The sequence below is a fragment of the Aotus nancymaae genome, unplaced genomic scaffold (genome assembly GCF_030222135.1).
Source record: "Aotus nancymaae isolate 86718 unplaced genomic scaffold, 86718_ANA_hifiasm-v0.15.2.pri h1tg000057l, whole genome shotgun sequence".
NCBI classification, from domain to species: domain Eukaryota; kingdom Metazoa; phylum Chordata; class Mammalia; order Primates; family Aotidae; genus Aotus; species Aotus nancymaae.
In genome coordinates, this window is record NW_026988471.1 from 3,670,606 (window position 1) to 3,683,719 (window position 13,114).

Sequence of the window (13,114 nt, forward strand, 5' to 3'; positions counted from 1 at the left end):
ACAGGCTATGCTTATTTACAGTTCGATTGAGTTTTCCAAAATTATGCTTCAAAATGGATTGACCAATTTTTACTCCTCAGCAAATGATTATTCTTATGTGAAAAATACTTGGCATTATCCAGCTCTTAAATTATTGCCTGTCTAATTGTATTTTCACTTAAGAAGGAGACAGCCACAAAAGAACATCACTACCATGCAATCAGTGGGAAAAAAAGCCAGATTATCTGCAAAATCCTAGCTTTTTAAAAATTTTTCAAAGAACTCTGGTTGCAAGAGTTCAAACACATTGAATTCCAAAGTAATGAATTCGAGTGTCAATGCCTTCTGAGTGGAAACTGGAGACATCTCTTCCTCTTGCAAGAGCAAGGGAGAAATAAGTATGACAGTGTAAAAATGAAGAAGAAGAAATTAGCTACAAATTTAAGCCATGCGTAAAGGTCTCATATAAGTTGGATACTAACTTAGAATAATTAGGAGCCCGATAAACAGAGTGAGGATGAGTTCTCACTCATGTTTAAGCTCTTCTCCACAGGTCTCTCCTAGATGCTCACAAAGATGAGGAGCAGGAATTTACACTGAGCGAGAGCTTACGTCAGCTATCTAGGAAGTAATCAGGCCCCCATCAGCCAGCTAGCTGTGATGGTTGATACTGAGTGTCTGCTTGATTTGATTGAAGGATGCAAAGTGAAGATCCTGGGCGTGTCTGTGAGGGTGTTGCCCAAGGAGATTAACATTTGAGTCATTGAACTGGGAGACACAGGCCCACCCTCAATCTGGGTGGGCACCATCTAATGAGCTGCCAGCAAGGCTAAGACAAAGCAGGAGAAGCTGGAAGGACTTCACTTGCTGAGTCTTCTGGCTTTCACCTTTCTCCCATGCTGGATGCTCCCTGACCTTGAACATCAGACTCCAAGTTCTTCAGCTTTTGGATTCTTAGACTTACACCAGTGGTTTGCCAGGGGCTCTCACACCTTTGGCCACAGACTGAAGGCTGCACTATCAGCTTCCCTACTCTTGAGGTTTTGAGACTCAGACTGGCTTCCTTGCTCCTCGGCTTGAAGATGGACTGTTGAGGGACTTTATCTTGCGATCATGAGTCAATTATCCTAATAAACTCCCCTTCATACATATATCTATCCTATTAGTTCTGTCCCATTAGAGAACTCTGTCTAATACACCAGCTATGCAGGAGGTGATTAGTCACAACTGGGGTGGAGGCACAAAACACACTGTACATGTGAACTTTTTGCTCAAATAAAACAATATCCTTGAGCTCCCAAGGAGGGAACTGCAAATCTTCTAACCCCAAGGACCACTGGGAGGATCAATGGAAGTAAAATTCATTTATCTCTGGGTGATGGGCAGGAAACTGTCTTCTGGTCCTCAGCATCCACCACAGGACTAGCACCAAGAAGTACACAAGAGACATCTACTGTAGGCGGAAGAACAAAAACACAGAAAAAACCTTCTCCAGGAAGCAGGACTGCAGGAATACCGAAATCTGTGTGGGAACAGAAACAGAAAAACTCTGACACCCTAACACTGCTAAAGAAACATAAAGCCTGTGAAAAACTGAAAATAACATTAGCAATAACAAAACTCAAACCCAGTGAGATTGATCCAATCTCACACAACAGCTCAAAGAAGAAGAGTGTCTATTTCTACATATAAAACTACTTATTTAAGTTTTCACTGTTCTATATATGATGTTAGGCACTCAATAAAAAATTACAAGACACGCAAGGCAAGTAAAATAAAAATGGCTCCTTGTTAAGAGATAAAGCTATCAATAGAATCAGACTCAGAGATGACTCAGATGTTCAAACTATGAGGCAGGGACTATAAACTAACAATGATTAATATAATAAATGATCCCATGGAGGAAATATCACAAGCATAAACAGCTGGATTTTAGAAGAGATGGAAACTATAGAAAAATTAAATGAAAATGCTTAAAAAAAACCCAAGTAATTTAAACAAGATGCATATTTAAAAATTCCACAGTAGGCTTATCAGAAGATTGGAAACAGATGAAAGATAATGTGAATCTATGACTTTATGATTATCCAAAATGAAACACAAGAAGAAAAAAAGTGACATAAACATTGAAGTCAAGAGCTGTGGGAAACTATTCATGTCAGCTATTAATTTATTGTCTCTCAGTTCCAACTCTACCCTGCCTCCCCTGCTCTGTGTGAATGGAGCTGGACCCTATAGATGTTTGTCCTCTGCAGCTGGCACATAAACTCTGCCAGTAGAGGGTGATAACCAGACTGTCTCTTCCTGGATCAGATGTGTTTCCCTCACAGGCTCCTACAGCACCTACAACTTCTCTAGGACTTTGCTCCTGAAGCCCAGTGCTTTTCCAAACAAGATCTTTGAGCTCTCAAGGAAGGAACTGCAAATCTTCTGACCCCAAAGACTTCCGGGGGATCAGTGGAAGTAAACCTCATTTATCTCTGGGTGATGGGCAGGAAACTCTCTTCTGGTCCTCAGCATCCACCACAGGACTGTACTTGGAGGCCAGTGTGTTCCTCTAACACCTCTTTGTTTTGCAGTAAGTTCCAAGGCACTACCTCTGACTATGAATGGCTTCTCCAGGAAACCAAGATCAAAACATACATAAAAATGTTTTATATAATAAAAAGGAGAAAATCCCCTAAAGTTGCAAACACAAAGTTTATAATCACACACACCACACAAATAAATAAATTTTGGCAGAATGCCCAGATTGTATGTCCCATGGATTATCTTTTAAAGAGGAGAAGAAAAAAAGCATGTAACTTTATACAGTATGTTTCCCATTACTGGTAATATTGCTTCTGAAATTTCAAAATTATTTTATATATATTATAAGATAAGGTGCATAAGTAAATACAGTAAGGGTTTAGGAAGCAGGCTCTTTAGTGAAAAAGAAAACCGACGCAGATGCATGAGGAGAACCAGCTAATGTTGAATCTGAGTTCGACGGAGCAATATCACTTTATGAGATTTTTTTTTTTCTTGCACTGAACTACTCAATGGACCTATGAGCAATGACCCCTCTGAAGTAATGAAAACAGATGCCCAGATCCTAAACACCTTTCCCCAGGAAAAGCAATTAGGGCCTCTTAAGGGAATGGCTGATCCTGGCTCTGGGCTGGGAAATGTACAAACTACTTTGGGCCACCCTTTATACATCAGTGTGCTAGGGAGTCTTAAATGATAAGGGATCATGTCAAAAAGGCTACAAAAAACCTTTATAAGAGACTCCCATTTGCAAATGGGACAATTTGAACATCAAAAATAATAAGATTTTATTTATGAAAAAATAAAAATAATAAGAACTAAAAGAAAGCAAAACTAACAAAAAGCAAACAAATGATGCTTTTTTTCTTTATACCAGAATGGCAGCAAAAACATAGAAAAGGCATAATAGAGTAGAGGTAACTGATTTAGGCAAAAATTGCTATTAAAAACCTGTGTGAGATTGTTGGGAAAGAATATTTTCATAGTGTCCAAATATTTATCCACAGGTTACTTAGTAACTTAAAAAAAAAAATAAAAGATGGATGTTTCTAGTGGAGAGATGATGGTAAAACTGAGCATCGCTGATAGTGGGAAAATCTGATGCACTTGCCTGGATGTGATGTCACAGGAGGGATGCGATAACATCTCTAAAGGATTCTTCCTCCCAAATTTTTGGTTTGCATCTAATCAAACTTCTAGACCAGAAATAGACAGATTTTTTTTTTTTTTTTGGCATTTTCTACTTAACTTTACTCTTTTATTTTTTTCTTCATGCAGCTCCACTGTAAACGATTATGATAGTTATTATAGTATATATGCACATATACACATACATGTAATTAGAAATGTTTTCTAGAAGTGGTCTGAAAGCCAAAGAAATATGATGATAAACTATAAATTATACATTATTCAGTCTATTTCTATGATGAGATAAAAGGGCAAAGTGGGTTGGGTGCAGTGGCTTACATCTGTAATCCCAGCACTTTGGGAGACTGAGGTTGGTGGATCAGCTGAGGTCATGAGTTCGAGACCAGCCTGGCCAAGATGGTAAAACCCTGGAAATAGGCAAAGTTTTTACGTAAAGGGTTGAAGAGTACATATTTTTGGCTTTGTGAACCATATGAACCATCACACCTATTTAAGTCTGACATAATGTAAAAGCAGACAATATTTAAATAATTGGCATACAGATGGTTTGGTTGTGTTGCAATAAATGTTTATTCACAAAACAAGTTATAGGCTAGGCCATGGCCAGTATTGTGTTGACCCTTACTCTAAACTGAAATTCCAGTTCAAAGAGATTGAAGGAGATTTTAAAGCAAGTGAAATGACATCATGAGGAATGACGCGGACAGGAAACAGTCACAGAAATTTGGAGAATGAGATATCTACAAAATCACTGACCACACAAATAATATACTATAATTAAAATTAAACAAACAAGAATGCACATGAGGGAAGTCTGTCCAGTAATAAAAGAGATTAAAAATGCATGAACCTTAATTGGACTTCAGATAAAAGAAGGAGAAGGAAGAGGAAAAGAAAGAATAGAAAAGAAAAAAAAAAACCCTCGAGGTAAAAAGATATTCTTTCAAAACTAAAAACATATATACATGGGTTGCTTATTTACGATGCAATTGAAATTTGTTATTATTGTTGTTAGCTTTGAAGTGACAGATGTTTATCTCAAAGAATGTCCTTATTTTCAAGAGAAGCATACCAAATTTTATGGAACTAGAGGGTCGTGCTGTCTGCTACTTATTTTAAATCGTCCAAGGAGAAGATACACATGAGCAAATATATACACTTGGCTAAATGTAAACCAATTTTTTAATATATGTTCAGCCTAATATAGGGTATTCCTTTTCTATTTTTCTACATTCTAAAGTAAAATCTTGGGAAAAACACATTCAAGTCAAAAAACAAAGAAATAAAACACAAAAACCTTTATTCTGTTATCACAGTCTCCTTTATCTTTACTTTTTGTCCTTCTATAAAGCCCAGGATATCCTCAAACAACATGATTTGGGCTGAGATCTCTGGTGTTGTGATTTTCCAAGGATCTTATGCAAGTGCTGCCATCCCCAGTTCTCAGTAGACAGTTTACTCCCTAATGAAAAATATTCAGATACTAACAGAAGTGAAAGAGATGAAAACCCACATCCCGTTAACATGCCATATTAAAAGTGAAATGTGTGAATGTTTGTATTTGGAAGAGGGAGAGAAAAAAGGACTCAACTTCTCAGAAGCCAGTCGAAGTGTCAGGTCTGGCAGACACCGCTAGTGAGGAATTAAGCACTTGCTTTTCTTCATCACCAAAATATGCTGCTGGAAATCTTCGAACCTCAACCGAATCCCAGCTGCTTTATGAAAGCTCTCTAATTCTCTCTTGACCCATTAAAGAAAGGGGCAGTGTCTCAGCTCCACTAATTTTGCACAGAGAAGCAGAAGGATAGATTTTTATTTTATTTCTATTTTTTAACTTTTGCTTGACAGCGCTAACCCAGTGTGGAATTCTAGAGATGGGCAGGCAGTATCTTTTAGTAGACACGATAAACCCTACAGGAAAAATCATGCAGAAGGAGAAGAAAATTAATATAGATGAGTTGTCTGCTCTGTGCAAGATGTTCTGAAAAGCACATTTCCTTCTTGGCGTTCCATCCCCACAGTGCCCTAGATGAGCGAGGATGCCCCTTGCTCTCTCCTGCTCCCCATGTGCCCCATCATTCGGCTTTCTTGTTCCTTTTATTCAGGAGCCCAAGTGCCAGGCTCCTACAGACCAGCTCCTGATAGACTGCTGAGAGACCTCCATGGGGTTTGTCTTCCTAGTCACTTTGATGTGTTAAGCGATGCTTGTCAAAACAGAAGATATGAAGGGAGCACAGGGCAGTCAGTCAAGGATACTGGAGTTCTGATCTTACTCCACACGTTAGCCTGAAAAATTGGTTCAGCTTTCTAGGTTGTAGTTTCTCACCTATAAATAGGAGACTTCGCATAGGAAAACATATGGGTAAATCCTATTTCTAAAGTTGTGTGTCTTTTATGTCTGCATGCTGAAAACTCAAGAGGCAACATGACATGACAAAAAGTATGAGGTTATAGAGGCTCAAAGACCTGGAACCCCAAACCAGCGCTGCTTCCAGTAGCACTCAACATTGAACTAGTTGGTCTAATTCTGAGAGCCACAATTACTTATTTGCAAAGTGGGGGTAGTAAGAAATTGTGAGGAAAAAAAATGATAGTATATTTTGTAAAGCAGATACGGTAGCGTGTCAATATCAGTTTCCTTTGTTACTTGCAGTCTGATATCACCCTATTACATTTTGAATTGCAAAATTCACAATTTCAGCTGAAGGATGGTTCCACACACACATATATATAACTTCATTTAAAAATATATATAACTTCATTTAAAAATATATATGTACATATATCTTCATTTAAATTTAACGTATACATATATTTAATATACGTGTTCTAATTTTCTTATATATATATACATACTATCATCTCATATACATTTAATTTACAGTATATACATTTGCTCATATGCATTCTAATCTACACAAGAGTGTAAATCTATGTAAAATTTACAATATAATATCAGAATGCATACATGAAATAAATGTAAACAAATTTTATGGGCAGGATAGTCTGGGTTGAATAGAATCCAGCCAAAGTCAGAGTCCTTGCTGTGTCCCATCACACACATTTATAAGTATGATTCTATTACAGTTCAACTTCGTCGTTCACTGAAATAGTAATTCTTGTTTTGCCTTCTGTAGAGATCTTTTGCCAAGGAATCCCCAAAGCATATATTCCACTGGGGAAAGGAAGGAGTTAACATGTGCCATGTTCTTTGGAAAGACAAGGCTGTGCTCCGGTTTGCGCTCTGTGGCTGCCCGGTGTCTGACTCTCAGCTCATCATTCATCTCTGTGGTTTAATTTTTTGCTCCTATTTATGTTGATACAGAAATAATGGAGTCCTTTGTGCTGCTGATGTGCAGTCATCCGTGCATGTCAGATCAAGAGGATAGCTTTCTTTTCCAGAGTTTGCTTCAATTCTGCCACTTAGAATTGTTGAACGGGTGCTTCTCCTTACCTTCAATCCAGGTTGTTTTTTTGAAAAAAAAAAAAAAAAAAAAGAAAGAAAACAGCAGCAATGTTTAACTGTTTAGATGCTGGAGACATAAAGACATGGCCATGCTTTTGTTTCCATGAAGATTAAAGCAAAGCAGCATTAATTGCCAAATTTTAGCCATAGCAACAAAATACAAATAACTCAATTTTATTTTATTTTTTGAAATTAGTCTTTAAATTAAAAATGTAACCAAGGCCCAATTTATTAACAATTTGTGGTAAGGTTACTTTTTTCATTAATAGCTCTATGTTCAGTGTAATGTTAAACTTAATACCATTTAATTTTTGCTTGGACATGAAAATAGTCTTTGATATTTTATTTCCAGTGTACTAAAGGCAATAAAATTACTAAAAAATATTTTTATTCTCAGTAATATGATTCAGGAGAACATGCTACATTCACGGGAACTATTGCCTCCTGTACAATTTTCTATCTCTGGTTTCTCATGAAATTTTGCAATATAATAACTTGTCTCTATGAACATTATATTAAAGTATACAATCATGTTTAACTTATTTCAATCTATGTTACCTAATGAATTAATGATATATTAGTAGAACATTTTTTGAGTTATTACTTCAACTATGACAATGGGTCAAGCACATTAGTTTGTATTTAAAAAAAAAAAAAAGAAGATCAAGGTAAAACATTTGATTGGCTGGAGCTGAGGGCGAATTCTAAGGTCAATAACTGTGTTTTCTTTTGGGGCACAGTTAATTGACTCAGGTGGAATAAGAGTGTGCCTTATCTACAGCTTTGTTGACCTATACTGATAGATCAACTAAATAGAAACTTTCCAACTAGACGGAAATATCTCCAGCATTCATATTACAGCAATTTTGAGACTGATGGACAACTTGATATAATGGCATAGATATGCATAATTTGTTAAAGGGTAGTTTTTTACAGTGAGATTTAATGATGGACTTGGAATTAATTTAGAAATATTTCCTGATGAAGTATTCACTTGAGAGATTATAACTGCATGCCAAGTTTTGAAAAGGTTAAGACAATACAGTCCCTTGTTTTCAATTTGGTTTATTTGTTTCTACAATAAACTGGTATTTGACCTGAATTCTAATGTTAAATTAAAATTACTGAAATTAATGTTCAATTACATTTATTTATTCTAAAAGTTAATATTGATAAACAAAGAGTTACATCAGGTATTGAGTAATGTGCATATCTAAAGTCTTGGCCATGTAGTGTGGTATCACTTTAAAGTCAAAATGTCTGTTTAAATCCAAACTCTACCTTTTAGTAGTTATATGACCTTGAGCAAGGCTTTCAAACTCTCTCTATATAAGTCTCCATCTAAAGAAAAAAACAATGATACTAGTAGAGTTTTAAATTCCTTATGCAGTTTTGAGGATTAGATGAGTTAAAATATGTAGATTTTAGGACCGTGTTACCCTCATAGTTAGAGCTCCATATGAATAGCTATGGTCATTGTTACTGTCATCACCAAAGCCCTGTACTCTTTCTCCCCTATGAGAATTATACTAAAAAACCTCAGGAATTCTTGGGCCCTGTTCTACGTCACCTGTAAAGTTGATTTGTGTTTGGTTTATATTTACTGATAGAGTCATATTTGTACTTCTGTGAAAGTTGTGGCTACACAGGAAGTATAATGCCATATCATGAATCTTAACCAGAAAATACGACAAATAGCATACTTTAAGAAATGGGACTTCTTTGGCTAATTCTCCATCCTCATCATCACATAACTCTTTGGTGAATGACTTAGACTCTGTTTGACTACTTTATCCTAAAGATTCACCCTTCACATCTTCAATTCTTTTTTGCACAGGCCATTTCCAGCTCTGTCCACTAGTGAATAGGTGCTCGGGATAAAGCAATACCAGATAACTAAATGAATGTGTGAGTTATGTGATGGAGTTCACCGTTAAACCTAGATGTTCTGACTCAAAATAGTTCTTTCCAGTGCTTGAGACTCAGTCTTTGGTGGTACCTTGGTCTTACAGGACCTTTATATCCAGATAAACTCACCATGGTTAGGAAGGATACCTTGAAGTAAAATGGAGAACCTGTGGAAAAGTCATTTTCTCTACTTACTATGTTTTCTTTCACTTAGTATAGGTGATGGTCACTTCTCAGGACCTTATGGATGCAGTTGCATTCAGCAGTATCACAAGTAGTTCATGTGTTCATTGCCTCTCTCTCTGCATATGTGTGTAGAAAATCACCCATGTTGCACCAGTCATTTTGTTGAGGTGCTGATGATGTAAAGATGAATATAACAAGGGACCTGCTCACTGTCTAGGTAGGGAGAAGGAAATCCGCAACCATCATGCAATGAGAAAAAGGAAGCCAGGTTGCTTTGGGGGGCCCACGGAAGATCATAAGACAAAGCCAACATTCTACAGGGTATGCTAATACCCCCGTTCACCCTCACTTTCTGTGTGGCCTCCTTTCTTTGGGATCACTGTTTCAGAGACCACAAAACATGGCCTAAGAGTCACTCCTTGTCACTCTTATGTGACCACCGGATATACTGAAGTAGCTCACACACGTGGCAGGTGCTCGGCAAGTTGCTACCTATTACATTGATGAAATCAATGCCATGTGCACTGAAAAGTTCCCAAAGGCCAGTTTGTTGAGTTATTTCTTTATTTTAAAAGTCACCATCACCACCACATGTTGAAGTCAGCTAACCATTCTACTGTTTAAAGAAGATTTGCCTGTGCCCAAAGGTTTGCCTATTTTCTTTGCTTTAAAAGGAAAATAATTAAAACACCATTAATAATTTAGGTTGATCTCACACAGAAGCCTAGTTTCTTCAAAATTTGAGACTGAAGTAAACTAGCACTTCTGATAAAAATGAAAACTTCGATAGTCCATCTTACAGAATTGACTTAATGGACACGGATTGTTTTCCTGTCTATCAGGGATTAGAAGTAAATAAACTGCAAGAGATACAATACTTGTGTGTGTTTCTAACTGAAAAATAAAATATTGTATATATTTATAGTAGTATAAAACATGATGTTTTGAATTACATATACTTTGTAAAATGGCTAAACTGAGCTAATTAACATATGCATTAGTTACTTTACATACTTATCTTTTGTGTGTGTGGTGAGAACACTTAAAATCTGCCTTCTTAGCAGATTTCAAAAGTATAACACCTTGTTTATTAACTATGGTCATCATGTTGTGCAAGCTATCTCTTGAACTTATTGCTCCTGTCTAAATGAAATTTCACGTCCTTTGACCAACATCTTCCCAAAACCTCCTCCCTTGCAGCCCCTGGCAACCACCGTCTACTCTCTGCTTCTAAGAATTGATGATTTTGGATTCACATGTAAGTATAATAAGATCATGTAATATTTGTCTTCCTGTGTCTGGCTTATTTCAAGTAATTTAATGCCTCCAGGTCCATCCATGTTGTTGCAAATGACAGAATCGTCTTATGTTTTAAGGTTATTTCAGTATATGTGTGTATTGTATTTTCTTTATCCATCTATGCATGAGGATTACAGGTTGATTTCATACCTTGGCTATTGTTAATAATGTTGCAACAAACATATGAGTTCAGGTATCTTTTTAACATACTGATTCATTGCCTTTGGATGTATACCCAGTAATTCTATTTTTAATGTTTTAATGTTCGTTCTATTTCCCATAATGGATGTACTAATTTACGTTCCTATCGACAGTATTCAAGGGTTCCCTTTTTTCCATATCTTTGCCAATACTTGTTATATTTTAACTTTTTGATAATAGCCTTTCTAACAGGTGTGACATAATATCTCATTGTGGTTTTAATTTGATTTCCTTAATTATTAGTAATATTCAACAGATTTTTTTCATATACGGTTGCATGGTGATTTGCATTCTTCTTTTGGGAAATGTCTATTCAGGTCCTTTGGCCATTTTTTAAAGTAGGTCATTTTTTTTTGCTGTTGAGTCATTTACCTGCTGTACAGATCTGAGGTATTCACTGCTAATCAGATATATGGTTTGCAGATATTTTCTCCCATTCTGCAGGTTGTTTCTTCACTCTTTATTGTTTTCTTGGCTAAGCGGAAGCTTTTTCATTTGATGCAATTCCATTTGTCTATTTTGCTTTTATTACCTGTGGTTCTGGGGTCATATTCAAAAACATCATTGTCCAGACCAATGTCATGGAGCTTCTCCCTTGTTTCCTTCTGGTAGTTTTACAGTTTCATGTCTTACATTTAAATCTTTAAATCATTTCGAATTGATTTTTGTATGTAGTGTGAGATTACACTTTTATTCTGCATATGGATATCCAGCTATCTCAAAACCGTTTATTGAATAGACTACCATGTCCCCATTTTGCATTTATGGCAACTTTGTCACAGTTCAATTGACTACAATTGTGTGGATTTATATATGGGTTCTCTATTCTGTCTCATTGGTCTATGTGTCTGTTTTAATGCTAGTGTCATGCTGTTTTGATTAATATTAATTTGTAGTATGTTTTGAAGTCAGATAAAGTGATGTCCCAGCATTGTTCTTTTTCCTCAAGGTGGCTTTGGCTACCTGAGGTCTTTTGTAGCTCCATGTGAATTTTAGAATCATTTTTTCTATTTTTGTGAAAATAATGTCATTGGAATTTTGATAGCTGTCACATTGAATCTGCAGGTCACTTGGGTTATGGGTATTTAAACTATTAATTCTTTCAATTTGTGAACATGGAATCTCTTTCAATTTATTTGTGTCTTCTTCAAATTCTTTCATTAATGTTTTATAGTTTTCACTGATCAGGAGTTTTATCTCCTTGGTTAAATGTATCCCTAATTTTTTTTTTTAGTAGCTAGTAGAAATAGGATTATTTTCTTGATTTTACTTTTGGGTAGTGACAGAAACATTACTGATTTTTGTGTGATGATTTTGTATCCTACAACTTTACTAAATTTATTTAATAGTTCTAATTTTTTTTTTTTTTTTTTAGTCTTTTGAGTTTTCTGTATATGAGATTATGTCACATCTAAGCAATGACAATTTAACATCTTCTTTTTCAATTTGGGTGACTGTTATTTCATCTTCTTGCCTAATTTCTCTATATAAAACATTCATTACTAAGTTGAATAGAATTAGTAAGAGTGAGCATCCTTGTATTGTTCCTGATCTCAGCAGAAAAGTTTTCAGCTTTTTACCATTAGGTATTATGTCAACTTTGAATTTGCCATATATGTTTTTCACTTTGTTGATGTACATATATTTTCTATCTAATTTATTTTTTGATTTTAATCAGAGAATGATGTTGAGATTTGTTGAATGCTTTTTCTGCAACTTTTAAGAAGATCATAACGATTTCTGGTCCTTTATCCTTTTAAAGTGATATATCGAATTTATAAATTTGTGTATGTTGAAACATCCCTGCATTCTAGTAATAAATCCCATTTGAAGTTATTGAACAATAACTTTATATGTTAGTATTTTATTGACAATTCATGCATCTATGTTCATTGAGAATATAGACTTGTAATTATTTTTCTTGTAACATCTTTGTCTTTGGTATCAGGATAGTGCTAACCTTGTAAGATGAGTAAAATGAGTATTTCCTCTCCTTCACTGTTTCAGAATAGCTTGAAAAGAATTAACATTAGTTCTTTTAAAAATGTTTGGTAGAATTTATCAGCTTCTGAGCTTTTCTTTGCTGAGAGACTTTTTATTACTGATTCAATGCCCTTACTCTTTATTGGTCTGTTCAGATTTTCTGTTTCTTCATGATTAAGCTTTGGTAGTTTCAGTTTTTCTATAAATTGATACATTTCTTCTAGATTATCCAATTTGTTGGTATATCTTTGTTCATAGTAGTCTCTTACGATTCTTTATATTTCTCTTTTACCAATTATAATTCTCTTTTATTTCTGATTTTATTTATTTGAATAGTCTCTTTTTCATAGTGTAGTTACAGCTTTATCAATTTTGTTTATGTTATCAAACAGCTAGTGCTTAGTTTTATTTACC